At 46.0% G+C, this 13,668-nt stretch overlaps 27 non-coding genes across 27 annotated transcripts; all 27 read left to right on the top strand.

The window, feature by feature from the left end:
- Nucleotides 1–336: 336 nt before the first annotated feature.
- LOC116680673 (U5 spliceosomal RNA) lies at nt 337–453 on the top strand. The gene has a single exon (XR_004329815.1). It is a non-coding gene; the product is annotated as a U5 spliceosomal RNA (small nuclear RNA).
- Nucleotides 454–690: 237 nt separating this feature from the next.
- Nucleotides 691–881, top strand: LOC116680705 (U2 spliceosomal RNA). The gene has a single exon (XR_004329846.1). It is a non-coding gene; the product is annotated as a U2 spliceosomal RNA (small nuclear RNA).
- Nucleotides 882–1,249: 368 nt separating this feature from the next.
- LOC116680672 (U5 spliceosomal RNA) lies at nt 1,250–1,366 on the top strand. Its single transcript, XR_004329814.1, has one exon. It is a non-coding gene; the product is annotated as a U5 spliceosomal RNA (small nuclear RNA).
- A 238-nt stretch (nt 1,367–1,604) lies between these two features.
- On the top strand, nt 1,605–1,795 carry LOC116680693 (U2 spliceosomal RNA). Its single transcript, XR_004329835.1, has one exon. It is a non-coding gene; the product is annotated as a U2 spliceosomal RNA (small nuclear RNA).
- Nucleotides 1,796–2,163: 368 nt separating this feature from the next.
- Nucleotides 2,164–2,280, top strand: LOC116680670 (U5 spliceosomal RNA). The gene has a single exon (XR_004329812.1). It is a non-coding gene; the product is annotated as a U5 spliceosomal RNA (small nuclear RNA).
- Nucleotides 2,281–2,518: 238 nt separating this feature from the next.
- Nucleotides 2,519–2,709, top strand: LOC116680682 (U2 spliceosomal RNA). Its single transcript, XR_004329824.1, has one exon. It is a non-coding gene; the product is annotated as a U2 spliceosomal RNA (small nuclear RNA).
- Nucleotides 2,710–3,077: 368 nt separating this feature from the next.
- LOC116680669 (U5 spliceosomal RNA) lies at nt 3,078–3,194 on the top strand. Its single transcript, XR_004329811.1, has one exon. It is a non-coding gene; the product is annotated as a U5 spliceosomal RNA (small nuclear RNA).
- Nucleotides 3,195–3,432: 238 nt separating this feature from the next.
- Nucleotides 3,433–3,623, top strand: LOC116680671 (U2 spliceosomal RNA). The gene has a single exon (XR_004329813.1). It is a non-coding gene; the product is annotated as a U2 spliceosomal RNA (small nuclear RNA).
- A 367-nt stretch (nt 3,624–3,990) lies between these two features.
- On the top strand, nt 3,991–4,105 carry LOC116680720 (U5 spliceosomal RNA). The gene has a single exon (XR_004329860.1). It is a non-coding gene; the product is annotated as a U5 spliceosomal RNA (small nuclear RNA).
- A 239-nt stretch (nt 4,106–4,344) lies between these two features.
- LOC116680770 (U2 spliceosomal RNA) lies at nt 4,345–4,534 on the top strand. Its single transcript, XR_004329906.1, has one exon. It is a non-coding gene; the product is annotated as a U2 spliceosomal RNA (small nuclear RNA).
- A 368-nt stretch (nt 4,535–4,902) lies between these two features.
- LOC116680719 (U5 spliceosomal RNA) lies at nt 4,903–5,017 on the top strand. The gene has a single exon (XR_004329859.1). It is a non-coding gene; the product is annotated as a U5 spliceosomal RNA (small nuclear RNA).
- A 238-nt stretch (nt 5,018–5,255) lies between these two features.
- Nucleotides 5,256–5,445, top strand: LOC116680655 (U2 spliceosomal RNA). The gene has a single exon (XR_004329799.1). It is a non-coding gene; the product is annotated as a U2 spliceosomal RNA (small nuclear RNA).
- A 368-nt stretch (nt 5,446–5,813) lies between these two features.
- On the top strand, nt 5,814–5,930 carry LOC116680668 (U5 spliceosomal RNA). Its single transcript, XR_004329810.1, has one exon. It is a non-coding gene; the product is annotated as a U5 spliceosomal RNA (small nuclear RNA).
- A 237-nt stretch (nt 5,931–6,167) lies between these two features.
- LOC116680660 (U2 spliceosomal RNA) lies at nt 6,168–6,358 on the top strand. The gene has a single exon (XR_004329803.1). It is a non-coding gene; the product is annotated as a U2 spliceosomal RNA (small nuclear RNA).
- A 368-nt stretch (nt 6,359–6,726) lies between these two features.
- On the top strand, nt 6,727–6,843 carry LOC116680667 (U5 spliceosomal RNA). Its single transcript, XR_004329809.1, has one exon. It is a non-coding gene; the product is annotated as a U5 spliceosomal RNA (small nuclear RNA).
- A 238-nt stretch (nt 6,844–7,081) lies between these two features.
- LOC116680654 (U2 spliceosomal RNA) lies at nt 7,082–7,272 on the top strand. Its single transcript, XR_004329798.1, has one exon. It is a non-coding gene; the product is annotated as a U2 spliceosomal RNA (small nuclear RNA).
- Nucleotides 7,273–7,640: 368 nt separating this feature from the next.
- LOC116680666 (U5 spliceosomal RNA) lies at nt 7,641–7,757 on the top strand. Its single transcript, XR_004329808.1, has one exon. It is a non-coding gene; the product is annotated as a U5 spliceosomal RNA (small nuclear RNA).
- Nucleotides 7,758–7,995: 238 nt separating this feature from the next.
- Nucleotides 7,996–8,186, top strand: LOC116680765 (U2 spliceosomal RNA). The gene has a single exon (XR_004329901.1). It is a non-coding gene; the product is annotated as a U2 spliceosomal RNA (small nuclear RNA).
- A 368-nt stretch (nt 8,187–8,554) lies between these two features.
- Nucleotides 8,555–8,671, top strand: LOC116680665 (U5 spliceosomal RNA). The gene has a single exon (XR_004329807.1). It is a non-coding gene; the product is annotated as a U5 spliceosomal RNA (small nuclear RNA).
- Nucleotides 8,672–8,909: 238 nt separating this feature from the next.
- Nucleotides 8,910–9,100, top strand: LOC116680752 (U2 spliceosomal RNA). The gene has a single exon (XR_004329890.1). It is a non-coding gene; the product is annotated as a U2 spliceosomal RNA (small nuclear RNA).
- Nucleotides 9,101–9,468: 368 nt separating this feature from the next.
- On the top strand, nt 9,469–9,585 carry LOC116680664 (U5 spliceosomal RNA). Its single transcript, XR_004329806.1, has one exon. It is a non-coding gene; the product is annotated as a U5 spliceosomal RNA (small nuclear RNA).
- Nucleotides 9,586–9,822: 237 nt separating this feature from the next.
- LOC116680769 (U2 spliceosomal RNA) lies at nt 9,823–10,013 on the top strand. The gene has a single exon (XR_004329905.1). It is a non-coding gene; the product is annotated as a U2 spliceosomal RNA (small nuclear RNA).
- Nucleotides 10,014–10,377: 364 nt separating this feature from the next.
- On the top strand, nt 10,378–10,493 carry LOC116680722 (U5 spliceosomal RNA). The gene has a single exon (XR_004329862.1). It is a non-coding gene; the product is annotated as a U5 spliceosomal RNA (small nuclear RNA).
- A 236-nt stretch (nt 10,494–10,729) lies between these two features.
- Nucleotides 10,730–10,918, top strand: LOC116680656 (U2 spliceosomal RNA). The gene has a single exon (XR_004329800.1). It is a non-coding gene; the product is annotated as a U2 spliceosomal RNA (small nuclear RNA).
- Nucleotides 10,919–11,281: 363 nt separating this feature from the next.
- On the top strand, nt 11,282–11,398 carry LOC116680662 (U5 spliceosomal RNA). The gene has a single exon (XR_004329804.1). It is a non-coding gene; the product is annotated as a U5 spliceosomal RNA (small nuclear RNA).
- A 249-nt stretch (nt 11,399–11,647) lies between these two features.
- LOC116680740 (U2 spliceosomal RNA) lies at nt 11,648–11,838 on the top strand. Its single transcript, XR_004329879.1, has one exon. It is a non-coding gene; the product is annotated as a U2 spliceosomal RNA (small nuclear RNA).
- Nucleotides 11,839–13,471: 1,633 nt separating this feature from the next.
- On the top strand, nt 13,472–13,587 carry LOC116680663 (U5 spliceosomal RNA). The gene has a single exon (XR_004329805.1). It is a non-coding gene; the product is annotated as a U5 spliceosomal RNA (small nuclear RNA).
- The last annotated feature ends 81 nt before the right edge of the window (nt 13,588–13,668 follow it).

The following is a 13,668-nucleotide window of genomic DNA, read 5'->3' as shown; positions in this document are numbered from 1 at the left end:
CGTGGAGCTGCCCGTTGCTCAAACTGTCAATGGACCTGAAGAGACATGGCTGGCAGATTTTACCGTCAGAAGTTGTCGCAAAACCTGAATGACCTCGTTGGGTTCCTGGTATCAAAACGTTGTTATAATACTTGGCAAGATAAAGCCATACAAAAGTGTAGCAAGATTTGCACTATTTATTGGCGGAAAAACAGCAAGGACAAAATATTGGCCCTGTGACAGTGTGGCAATAGGCCAGGCCTTGGATTTGGAAAGCGGCACACCAAGTGAGAATCACCGCGAGGGTTGGGACTGGGAAGACTGGGCATTTCGGCTGCTCTCGAGCGTGGGCTGCACTTACTCTGGTTTCTCTTCATAACGCACAAGCCTTTCGCCTTTTACTAAAGACTTCCGTGGAGAGGAACGCCTATGAGTTGAAATTATTTTTGGTGGGCTTTGCTGTTTGGTTAAGCCTTTTGTACTTGTAAAAAACAAATGCGCTCTCCATAAGGAAACTCAGATTCTTAAACGCAGCTAAAATGTGACAGCATGGGAACATTGCAGGTTGGCAGAAGCTTGACCACTTGGAAAACCAAAATTGCTTGGACGGGGGTGCCAAGTAGCAGCTGTTATGTCCTTTTAAAATTACTGGACCGTGACAACTGAGAACCGTCCGGGGAGGTCGCATCGGACAGCAAAGAGGTGGTGGTCATCGCTTCTCGGCCTTTTGGCTAAGATCAAGTGTAGTATCTGTTCTTATCAGTTTAATATCTGATATGTCCTCTATCAGGGGACAACATATTAAATGGATTTTTAGCAATGGGAGTTGAAAAAGGGGCTTGCTCCATTCACTCCACGCATCGACCCGGTATTGCAGCGTCGCTGGGAACGGTGCACCCATCTTCTGTCTTGTGGAAAAACAATTGACGATGCACGTGGAGCTGCCCGTTGCTCAAACTGTCAATGGACCTGAAGAGACATGGCTGGCAGATTTTACCGTCAGAAGTTGTCGCAAAACCTGAATGACCTCGTTGGGTTCCTGGTATCAAAACGTTGTTATAATACTTGGCAAGATAAAGCCATACAAAAGTGTAGCAAGATTTGCACTATTTATTGGCGGAAAAACAGCAAGGACAAAATATTGGCCCTGTGACAGTGTGGCAATAGGCCAGGCCTTGGATTTGGAAAGCGGCACACCAAGTGAGAATCACCGCGAGGGTTGGGACTGGGAAGACTGGGCATTTCGGCTGCTCTCGAGCGTGGGCTGCACTTACTCTGGTTTCTCTTCATAACGCACAAGCCTTTCGCCTTTTACTAAAGACTTCCGTGGAGAGGAACGCCTATGAGTTGAAATTATTTTTGGTGGGCTTTGCTGTTTGGTTAAGCCTTTTGTACTTGTAAAAAACAAATGCGCTCTCCATAAGGAAACTCAGATTCTTAAACGCAGCTAAAATGTGACAGCATGGGAACATTGCAGGTTGGCAGAAGCTTGACCACTTGGGAAAACCAAAATTGCTTGGACGGGGGTGCCAAGTAGCAGCTGTTATGTCCTTTTAAAATTACTGGACCGTGACAACTGAGAACCGTCCGGGGAGGTCGCATCGGACAGCAAAGAGGTGGTGGTCATCGCTTCTCGGCCTTTTGGCTAAGATCAAGTGTAGTATCTGTTCTTATCAGTTTAATATCTGATATGTCCTCTATCAGGGGACAACATATTAAATGGATTTTTAGCAATGGGAGTTGAAAAAGGGGCTTGCTCCATTCACTCCACGCATCGACCCGGTATTGCAGCGTCGCTGGGAACGGTGCACCCATCTTCTGTCTTGTGGAAAAACAATTGACGATGCACGTGGAGCTGCCCGTTGCTCAAACTGTCAATGGACCTGAAGAGACATGGCTGGCAGATTTTACCGTCAGAAGTTGTCGCAAAACCTGAATGACCTCGTTGGGTTCCTGGTATCAAAACGTTGTTATAATACTTGGCAAGATAAAGCCATACAAAAGTGTAGCAAGATTTGCACTATTTATTGGCGGAAAAACAGCAAGGACAAAATATTGGCCCTGTGACAGTGTGGGAATAGGCCAGGCCTTGGATTTGGAAAGCGGCACACCAAGTGAGAATCACCGCGAGGGTTGGGACTGGGAAGACTGGGCATTTCGGCTGCTCTCGAGCGTGGGCTGCACTTACTCTGGTTTCTCTTCATAACGCACAAGCCTTTCGCCTTTTACTAAAGACTTCCGTGGAGAGGAACGCCTATGAGTTGAAATTATTTTTGGTGGGCTTTGCTGTTTGGTTAAGCCTTTTGTACTTGTAAAAAACAAATGCGCTCTCCATAAGGAAACTCAGATTCTTAAACGCAGCTAAAATGTGACAGCATGGGAACATTGCAGGTTGGCAGAAGCTTGACCACTTGGGAAAACCAAAATTGCTTGGACGGGGGTGCCAAGTAGCAGCTGTTATGTCCTTTTAAAATTACTGGACCGTGACAACTGAGAACCGTCCGGGGAGGTCGCATCGGACAGCAAAGAGGTGGTGGTCATCGCTTCTCGGCCTTTTGGCTAAGATCAAGTGTAGTATCTGTTCTTATCAGTTTAATATCTGATATGTCCTCTATCAGGGGACAACATATTAAATGGATTTTTAGCAATGGGAGTTGAAAAAGGGGCTTGCTCCATTCACTCCACGCATCGACCCGGTATTGCAGCGTCGCTGGGAACGGTGCACCCATCTTCTGTCTTGTGGAAAAACAATTGACGATGCACGTGGAGCTGCCCGTTGCTCAAACTGTCAATGGACCTGAAGAGACATGGCTGGCAGATTTTACCGTCAGAAGTTGTCGCAAAACCTGAATGACCTCGTTGGGTTCCTGGTATCAAAACGTTGTTATAATACTTGGCAAGATAAAGCCATACAAAAGTGTAGCAAGATTTGCACTATTTATTGGCGGAAAAACAGCAAGGACAAAATATTGGCCCTGTGACAGTGTGGCAATAGGCCAGGCCTTGGATTTGGAAAGCGGCACACCAAGTGAGAATCACCGCGAGGGTTGGGACTGGGAAGACTGGGCATTTCGGCTGCTCTCGAGAGTGGGCTGCACTTACTCTGGTTTCTCTTCATAACGCACAAGCCTTTCGCCTTTTACTAAAGACTTCCGTGGAGAGGAACGCCTATGAGTTGAAATTATTTTTGGTGGGCTTTGCTGTTTGGTTAAGCCTTTTGTACTTGTAAAAAACAAATGCGCTCTCCATAAGGAAACTCAGATTCTTAAACGCAGCTAAAATGTGACAGCATGGGAACATTGCAGGTTGGCAGAAGCTTGACCACTTGGGAAAACCAAAATTGCTTGGACGGGGGTGCCAAGTAGCAGCTGTTATGTCCTTTTAAAATTACTGGACCGTGACAACTGAGAACCGTCCGGGGAGGTCGCATCGGACAGCAAAGAGGTGGTGGTCATCGCTTCTCGGCCTTTTGGCTAAGATCAAGTGTAGTATCTGTTCTTATCAGTTTAATATCTGATATGTCCTCTATCAGGGGACAACATATTAAATGGATTTTTAGCAATGGGAGTTGAAAAAGGGGCTTGCTCCATTCACTCCACGCATCGACCCGGTATTGCAGCGTCGCTGGGAACGGTGCACCCATCTTCTGTCTTGTGGAAAACAATTGACGATGCACGTGGAGCTGCCCGTTGCTCAAACTGTCAATGGACCTGAAGAGACATGGCTGGCAGATTTTACCGTCAGAAGTTGTCGCAAAACCTGAATGACCTCGTTGGGTTCCTGGTATCAAAACGTTGTTATAATACTTGGCAAGATAAAGCCATACAAAAGTGTAGCAAGATTTGCACTATTTATTGGCGGAAAAACAGCAAGGACAAAATATTGGCCCTGTGACAGTGTGGCAATAGGCCAGGCCTTGGATTTGGAAAGCGGCACACCAAGTGAGAATCACCGCGAGGGTTGGGACTGGGAAGACTGGGCATTTCGGCTGCTCTCGAGCGTGGGCTGCACTTACTCTGGTTTCTCTTCATAACGCACAAGCCTTTCGCCTTTTACTAAAGACTTCCGTGGAGAGGAACGCCTATGAGTTGAAATTATTTTGGTGGGCTTTGCTGTTTGGTTAAGCCTTTTGTACTTGTAAAAAACAAATGCGCTCTCCATAAGGAAACTCAGATTCTTAAACGCAGCTAAAATGTGACAGCATGGGAACATTGCAGGTTGGCAGAAGCTTGACCACTTGGGAAAACCAAAATTGCTTGGACGGGGGTGCCAAGTAGCAGCTGTTATGTCCTTTTAAAATTACTGGACCGTGACAACTGAGAACCGTCCGGGGAGGTCGCATCGGACAGCAAAGAGGTGGTGGTCATCGCTTCTCGGCCTTTTGGCTAAGATCAAGTGTAGTATCTGTTCTTATCAGTTTAATATCTGATATGTCCTCTATCAGGGGACAACATATTAAATGGATTTTTAGCAATGGGAGTTGAAAAGGGGCTTGCTCCATTCACTCCACGCATCGACCCGGTATTGCAGCGTCGCTGGGAACGGTGCACCCATCTTCTGTCTTGTGGAAAAACAATTGACGATGCACGTGGAGCTGCCCGTTGCTCAAACTGTCAATGGACCTGAAGAGACATGGCTGGCAGATTTTACCGTCAGAAGTTGTCGCAAAACCTGAATGACCTCGTTGGGTTCCTGGTATCAAAACGTTGTTATAATACTTGGCAAGATAAAGCCATACAAAAGTGTAGCAAGATTTGCACTATTTATTGGCGGAAAAACAGCAAGGACAAAATATTGGCCCTGTGACAGTGTGGCAATAGGCCAGGCCTTGGATTTGGAAAGCGGCACACCAAGTGAGAATCACCGCGAGGGTTGGGACTGGGAAGACTGGGCATTTCGGCTGCTCTCGAGCGTGGGCTGCACTTACTCTGGTTTCTCTTCATAACGCACAAGCCTTTCGCCTTTTACTAAAGACTTCCGTGGAGAGGAACGCCTATGAGTTGAAAATTTTTTGGTGGGCTTTGCTGTTTGGTTAAGCCTTTTGTACTTGTAAAAAACAAATGCGCTCTCCATAAGGAAACTCAGATTCTTAAACGCAGCTAAAATGTGACAGCATGGGAACATTGCAGGTTGGCAGAAGCTTGACCACTTGGAAAACCAAAATTGCTTGGACGGGGGTGCCAAGTAGCAGCTGTTATGTCCTTTTAAAATTACTGGACCGTGACAACTGAGAACCGTCCGGGGAGGTCGCATCGGACAGCAAAGAGGTGGTGGTCATCGCTTCTCGGCCTTTGGCTAAGATCAAGTGTAGTATCTGTTCTTATCAGTTTAATATCTGATATGTCCTCTATCAGGGGACAACATATTAAATGGATTTTTAGCAATGGGAGTTGAAAAAGGGGCTTGCTCCATTCACTCCACGCATCGACCCGGTATTGCAGCGTCGCTGGGAACGGTGCACCCATCTTCTGTCTTGTGGAAAAACAATTGACGATGCACGTGGAGCTGCCCGTTGCTCAAACTGTCAATGGACCTGAAGAGACATGGCTGGCAGATTTTACCGTCAGAAGTTGTCGCAAAACCTGAATGACCTCGTTGGGTTCCTGGTATCAAAACGTTGTTATAATACTTGGCAAGATAAAGCCATACAAAAGTGTAGCAAGATTTGCACTATTTATTGGCGGAAAAACAGCAAGGACAAAATATTGGCCCTGTGACAGTGTGGCAATAGGCCAGGCCTTGGATTTGGAAAGCGGCACACCAAGTGAGAATCACCGCGAGGGTTGGGACTGGGAAGACTGGGCATTTCGGCTGCTCTCGAGCGTGGGCTGCACTTACTCTGGTTTCTCTTCATAACGCACAAGCCTTTCGCCTTTTACTAAAGACTTCCGTGGAGAGGAACGCCTATGAGTTGAAATTATTTTTGGTGGGCTTTGCTGTTTGGTTAAGCCTTTTGTACTTGTAAAAAACAAATGCGCTCTCCATAAGGAAACTCAGATTCTTAAACGCAGCTAAAATGTGACAGCATGGGAACATTGCAGGTTGGCAGAAGCTTGACCACTTGGGAAAACCAAAATTGCTTGGACGGGGGTGCCAAGTAGCAGCTGTTATGTCCTTTAAAATTACTGGACCGTGACAACTGAGAACCGTCCGGGGAGGTCGCATCGGACAGCAAAGAGGTGGTGGTCATCGCTTCTCGGCCTTTTGGCTAAGATCAAGTGTAGTATCTGTTCTTATCAGTTTAATATCTGATATGTCCTCTATCAGGGGACAACATATTAAATGGATTTTTAGCAATGGGAGTTGAAAAAGGGGCTTGCTCCATTCACTCCACGCATCGACCCGGTATTGCAGCGTCGCTGGGAACGGTGCACCCATCTTCTGTCTTGTGGAAAAACAATTGACGATGCACGTGGAGCTGCCCGTTGCTCAAACTGTCAATGGACCTGAAGAGACATGGCTGGCAGATTTTACCGTCAGAAGTTGTCGCAAAACCTGAATGACCTCGTTGGGTTCCTGGTATCAAAACGTTGTTATAATACTTGGCAAGATAAAGCCATACAAAAGTGTAGCAAGATTTGCACTATTTATTGGCGGAAAAACAGCAAGGACAAAATATTGGCCCTGTGACAGTGTGGCAATAGGCCAGGCCTTGGATTTGGAAAGCGGCACACCAAGTGAGAATCACCGCGAGGGTTGGGACTGGGAAGACTGGGCATTTCGGCTGCTCTCGAGCGTGGGCTGCACTTACTCTGGTTTCTCTTCATAACGCACAAGCCTTTCGCCTTTTACTAAAGACTTCCGTGGAGAGGAACGCCTATGAGTTGAAATTATTTTTGGTGGGCTTTGCTGTTTGGTTAAGCCTTTTGTACTTGTAAAAAACAAATGCGCTCTCCATAAGGAAACTCAGATTCTTAAACGCAGCTAAAATGTGACAGCATGGGAACATTGCAGGTTGGCAGAAGCTTGACCACTTGGGAAAACCAAAATTGCTTGGACGGGGGTGCCAAGTAGCAGCTGTTATGTCCTTTTAAAATTACTGGACCGTGACAACTGAGAACCGTCCGGGGAGGTCGCATCGGACAGCAAAGAGGTGGTGGTCATCGCTTCTCGGCCTTTTGGCTAAGATCAAGTGTAGTATCTGTTCTTATCAGTTTAATATCTGATATGTCCTCTATCAGGGGACAACATATTAAATGGATTTTTAGCAGTGGGAGTTGAAAAAGGGGCTTGCTCCATTCACTCCACGCATCGACCCGGTATTGCAGTGTCGCTGGGAACGGTGCACCCATCTTCTGTCTTGTGGAAAAACAATTAACGATGCACGTGGAGCTGCCCGTTGCTCAAACTGTCAATGGACCTGAAGAGACATGGCTGGCAGATTTTACCGTCAGAAGTTGTCGCAAAACCTGAATGACCTCGTTGGGTTCCTGGTATCAAAACGTTGTTATAATACTTGGCAAGATAAAGCCATACAAAAGTGTAGCAAGATTTGCACTATTTATTGGCGGAAAAACAGCAAGGACAAAATATTGGCCCTGTGACAGTGTGGCAATAGGCCAGGCCTTGGATTTGGAAAGCGGCACACCAAGTGAGAATCACCGCGAGGGTTGGGACTGGGAAGACTGGGCATTTCGGCTGCTCTCGAGCGTGGGCTGCACTTACTCTGGTTTCTCTTCATAACGCACAAGCCTTTCGCCTTTTACTAAAGACTTCCGTGGAGAGGAACGCCTATGAGTTGAAATTATTTTTGGTGGGCTTTGCTGTTTGGTTAAGCCTTTTGTACTTGTAAAAAACAAATGCGCTCTCCATAAGGAAACTCAGATTCTTAAACGCAGCTAAAATGTGACAGCATGGGAACATTGCAGGTTGGCAGAAGCTTGACCACTTGGGAAAACCAAAATTGCTTGGACGGGGGTGCCAAGTAGCAGCTGTTATGTCCTTTTAAAATTACTGGACCGTGACAACTGAGAACCGTCCGGGGAGGTCGCATCGGACAGCAAAGAGGTGGTGGTCATCGCTTCTCGGCCTTTTGGCTAAGATCAAGTGTAGTATCTGTTCTTATCAGTTTAATATCTGATATGTCCTCTATCAGGGGACAACATATTAAATGGATTTTTAGCAATGGGAGTTGAAAAAGGGGCTTGCTCCATTCACTCCACGCATCGACCCGGTATTGCAGCGTCGCTGGGAACGGTGCACCCATCTTCTGTCTTGTGGAAAAACAATTGACGATGCACGTGGAGCTGCCCGTTGCTCAAACTGTCAATGGACCTGAAGAGACATGGCTGGCAGATTTTACCGTCAGAAGTTGTCGCAAAACCTGAATGACCTCGTTGGGTTCCTGGTATCAAAACGTTGTTATAATACTTGGCAAGATAAAGCCATACAAAAGTGTAGCAAGATTTGCACTATTTATTGGCGGAAAAACAGCAAGGACAAAATATTGGCCCTGTGACAGTGTGGCAATAGGCCAGGCCTTGGATTTGGAAAGCGGCACACCAAGTGAGAATCACCGCGAGGGTTGGGACTGGGAAGACTGGGCATTTCGGCTGCTCTCGAGCGTGGGCTGCACTTACTCTGGTTTCTCTTCATAACGCACAAGCCTTTCGCCTTTTACTAAAGACTTCCGTGGAGAGGAACGCCTATGAGTTGAAATTATTTTTGGTGGGCTTTGCTGTTTGGTTAAGCCTTTTGTACTTGTAAAAAACAAATGCGCTCTCCATAAGGAAACTCAGATTCTTAAACGCAGCTAAAATGTGACAGCATGGGAACATTGCAGGTTGGCAGAAGCTTGACCACTTGGGAAAACAAAAATTGCTTGGACGGGGGTGCCAAGTAGCAGCTGTTATGTCCTTTTAAAATTACTGGACCGTGACAACTGAGAACCGTCCGGGGAGGTCGCATCGGACAGCAAAGAGGTGGTGGTCATCGCTTCTCGGCCTTTTGGCTAAGATCAAGTGTAGTATCTGTTCTTATCAGTTTAATATCTGATATGTCCTCTATCAGGGGACAACATATTAAATGGATTTTTAGCAATGGGAGTTGAAAAAGGGGCTTGCTCCATTCACTCCACGCATCGACCCGGTATTGCAGCGTCGCTGGGAACGGTGCACCCATCTTCTGTCTTGTGGAAAAACAATTGACGATGCACGTGGAGCTGCCCGTTGCTCAAACTGTCAATGGACCTGAAGAGACATGGCTGGCAGATTTTACCGTCAGAAGTTGTCGCAAAACCTGAATGACCTCGTTGGGTTCCTGGTATCAAAACGTTGTTATAATACTTGGCAAGATAAAGCCATACAAAAGTGTAGCAAGATTTGCACTATTTATTGGCGGAAAAACAGCAAGGACAAAATATTGGCCCTGTGACAGTGTGGCAATAGGCCAGGCCTTGGATTTGGAAAGCGGCACACCAAGTGAGAATCACCGCGAGGGTTGGGACTGGGAAGACTGGGCATTTCGGCTGCTCTCGAGCGTGGTCTGCACTTACTCTGGTTTCTCTTCATAACGCACAAGCCTTTCGCCTTTTACTAAAGACTTCCGTGGAGAGGAACGCCTATGAGTTGAAATTATTTTTGGTGGGCTTTGCTGTTTGGTTAAGCCTTTTGTACTTGTAAAAAACAAATGCGCTCTCCATAAGGAAACTCAGATTCTTAAACGCAGCTAAAATGTGACAGCATGGGAACATTGCAGGTTGGCAGAAGCTTGACCACTTGGGAAACCAAAATTGCTTGGACGGGGGTGCCAAGTAGCAGCTGTTATGTCCTTTTAAAATTACTGGACCGTGACAACTGAGAACCGTCCGGGGAGGTCGCATCGGACAGCAAAGAGGTGGTGGTCATCGCTTCTCGGCCTTTTGGCTAAGATCAAGTGTAGTATCTGTTCTTATCAGTTTAATATCTGATATGTCCTCTATCAGGGGACAACATATTAAATGGATTTTTAGCAGTGGGAGTTGAAAAAGGGGCTTGCTCCATTCACTCCACGCATCGACCCGGTATTGCAGCGTCGCTGGGAACGGTGCACCCATCTTCTGTCTTGTGGAAAAACAATTGACGATGCACGTGGAGCTGCCCGTTGCTCAAACTGTCAATGGACCTGAAGAGACATGGCTGGCAGATTTTACCGTCAGAAGTGTCGCAAACCTGAATGACCTCGTTGGGTTCCTGGTATCAAAACGTTGTTATAATACTTGGCAAGATAAAGCCATACAAAGTGTAGCAAGATTTGCACTATTTATTGGCGGAAAAACAGCAAGGACAAAATATTGGCCCTGTGACAGTGTGGCAATAGGCCAGGCCTTGGATTTGGAAAGCGGCACACCAAGTGAGAATCACCGCGAGGGTTGGGACTGGGAAGACTGGGCATTTCGGCTGCTCTCGAGCGTGGCTGCACTTACTCTGTTTCTCTTCATAACGCACAAGCCTTTCGCCTTTTACTAAAGACTTCCGTGGAGAGGAACGCCTATGAGTTGAAATTATTTTTGGTGGGCTTTGCTGTTTGGTTAAGCCTTTTGTACTTGTAAAAAACAAATGCGCTCTCCATAAGGAAACTCAGATTCTTAAACGCAGCTAAAATGTGACAGCATGGGAACATTGCAGGTTGGCAGAAGCTTGACCACTTGGGAAAACCAAAATGCTTGGACGGGGGTGCCAAGTAGCAGCTGTTATGTCCTTTTAAAATTACTGGACCGTGACAACTGAGAACCGTCCGGGGAGGTCGCATCGGACAGCAAGAGGTGGTGGTCATCGCTTCTCGGCCTTTTGGCTAAGATCAAGTGTAGTATCTGTTCTTATCAGTTTAATATCTGATATGTCCTCTATCAGGGGACAACATATTAAATGGATTTTTAGCATGGGAGTTGAAAAAGGGGCTTGCTCCATTCACTCCACGCATCGACCGGTATTGCAGCGTCGCCGGGAACGGTGCACCCATCTTCTGTCTTGTGGAAAAACAATTAACGATGCACGTGAAGCTGCCCGTTGCTCAAACTGTCAATGGACCTGAAGAGACATGGCTGGCAGATTTTACCGTCAGAAGTTGTCGCAAAACCTGAATGACCTCGTTGGGTTCCTGGTATCAAAACGTGTTATAATACTTGGCAAGATAAAGCCATACAAAAGTGTAGCAAGATTTGCACTTTGATTGGCAGAAAAACAGCAAGGACAAAATATTGGCCCTGTGACAGTGGGAATAGGCCAGGCCTTGGATTTGGAAAGCGGCACACCAAGTGAGAATTACCGCGAGGGTTGGGACTGGGAAGACTGGCATTTCGGCTGCTCTCGAGAGTGGGCTGTACTTACTCTGGTTTCTCTTCATAACGCACAAGTCTTTCGCCTTTTACTAAAGACTTCCGTGGAGAGGAACGCCTATGAGTTGAAATTATTTTTGGTGGGCTTTGCTGTTTGGCTAAGCCTTTTGTACTTGTGAAAAACAAATGCGCTCTCCAAAAGGAAACTCAGATTCTTAAACGTAGCCAAAATGTGACAGCATGGGAATATTGCACGTTGGCAGGAGCTTGACCACTTGGGAAAACCAAAACCTAAAACTTTTTTGCTTGGACGGGGGTGCTAAGCAGCAGCTGTTATGTCCTTTAAAATTACTGGACCGTGACAACTGAGAACCGTCCGGGGAGGTCGCATCTGACAGCATAGAGGTGGTGGTCATCGCTTCTCGGCCTTTTGGCTAAGATCAAGTGTAGTATCTGTTCTTATCAGTTTAATATCTGATATGTCCTCTATCAGGGGACAACATATTAAATGGATTTTTAGCAATGGGAGTTGAAAAAGGGGCTTGCTCCGTTCACTCCACGCATCGACCCGGTATTGCAGCATCGCTGGGAACGGTGCACCCATCTTCTGTCTTGTGGAAAAACAATTAACGATGCACGTTGAGCTGCCCGTTGCCAAAACTGTCAATGGACCTGAAGAGCAATTGATATGAGTTGATCAAAAATTGTTATATTTATTGCTGATTTGAAAACTATTTACATGACAGCATCGAGCTTCAGATCAGTGGTGTTGTCATGGTAACAAACAAACTATATACAGAACGTTTTGCAACAATTAATACAACACATGCTGTTGCAATTATGAAGTAAAATGTAATGAAAAAGAGTTTTCATATTCAATATAACTTTCTTTTTTTAACTTTTTATTTTTTTATGATCAGTGTGATTTTTTTTTTTTTTGGTTCTTTTTATTTTTTTATTTCCACACCAGGTATATGTGTGTGTGTGTGTGTGTGTGTGTGTGTGTGAGTGTGTGTGTGAGTAAGAGAGAGACACAGAGAGAGAGGGGGGGGGGGGGGCAGCTGACAGTATGGCAGAGACGCAACTGGAGTCGCATTTAAAACAAGCAGCATGTCTGAAACCCACGTTCACCAGAAATCTACTGGTTACTATGTAAGGACTACAAACCCCACGTTCACCAGAAATCTACTGGTTACTATGTAAGGACTGCAAACCCCACGTTCACCAGAAATCTACTGGTTACTATGTAAGGACTGCAAACCCCACGTTCACCAGAAATCTACTGGTTACTATGTAAGGACTACAAACCGAAGTTAAAAACAAACCTGAAGCTGAAGAAACCCTAAACGTTAACGGAACAGATCCGCAGACCGAATTGACTGACGGAGCAGGAGAGAGCGAGAGAGAGAGCGAGAGAGAGCGCATTTCTCCATGTTCTGTGTGTGTGTGATTGATCCGAGCGGGTTTGTAGGCGGGGGGGGGGGGCGCTGTGATTATCACAGAACGCTGCGCGGCCAGTTGAGGAGTTTTATTCAATCCGAGCACGGATATTGACTCATATTACTCGGATAATACTTGTACTCGGCAAAAGTGCTTTATCCGTACCGGATACTCGTTTCAGCCGGACACTCGGATCACCCTAGTGTATATGCAGTAATATAAAAGAAAGTTGATGTCATAATGAATTGTGATGATGACATAATGAATAGTGATGATGACATAATGAATGGTGATGATGAATCAAAAAGAAAGTTGATGTGTATATGCAGTAATGTAAAAGAAAGTTGATGTGTATATGCACAAATCTAAACCCCACGCATCGACCCGGTATTGCAGCGTCACCGGGAACGGTGCACCCATCTTCTGTCTTCTGGAAAAACAATTAACGATGCACGTGAAGCTGCCCGTTGCCCAAACTGTCAACGGACCTGAAGAGACATGGCTGGCAGATTTTACCGCCAGAAATTGTCCTAAAAACTGAATGATCTGTGAAACCTCGTTGGGTTCCTGGTATCAAACGTTGTTATAATACTTGACAAGATAAAGCCATACAAAAGTGTAGCAAGATTTGCACTTTTGATTGGCAGAAAAACAGCAAGGACAAAATATTGGCCCTGTGACAATGGGGGAATAGGTGAGGCCTTGGATTTGGAAAAGCGGCACACCAAGTGAGAATTACCGCGAGGGTTGGGACTGGGAAGACTGGTGTTTTCGGCTGCTCTCGAGAGTGGGCTGTACTTACTCTGGTTTCTCTTCATAACGCACAAGTCTTTCGCCTTTTACTAAAGACTTCCGTGGAGAGGAACGCCTATGAGTTGAAATTATTTTTGGTGGGCTTTGCTGTTTGGCCAAGCCTTTTGTACTTGTGAAAAACAAATATGCTCTCCAAAAGGAAACTCAGATTCTTAAACGTAGCCAAAATGTGACAGCATGGG

The sequence above is a fragment of the Etheostoma spectabile genome, unplaced genomic scaffold (genome assembly GCF_008692095.1).
Source record: "Etheostoma spectabile isolate EspeVRDwgs_2016 unplaced genomic scaffold, UIUC_Espe_1.0 scaffold00018485, whole genome shotgun sequence".
Classification (NCBI taxonomy): Eukaryota; Metazoa; Chordata; class Actinopteri; order Perciformes; family Percidae; genus Etheostoma; species Etheostoma spectabile.
This window is presented reverse-complemented; position numbering and strand designations above follow the sequence as displayed.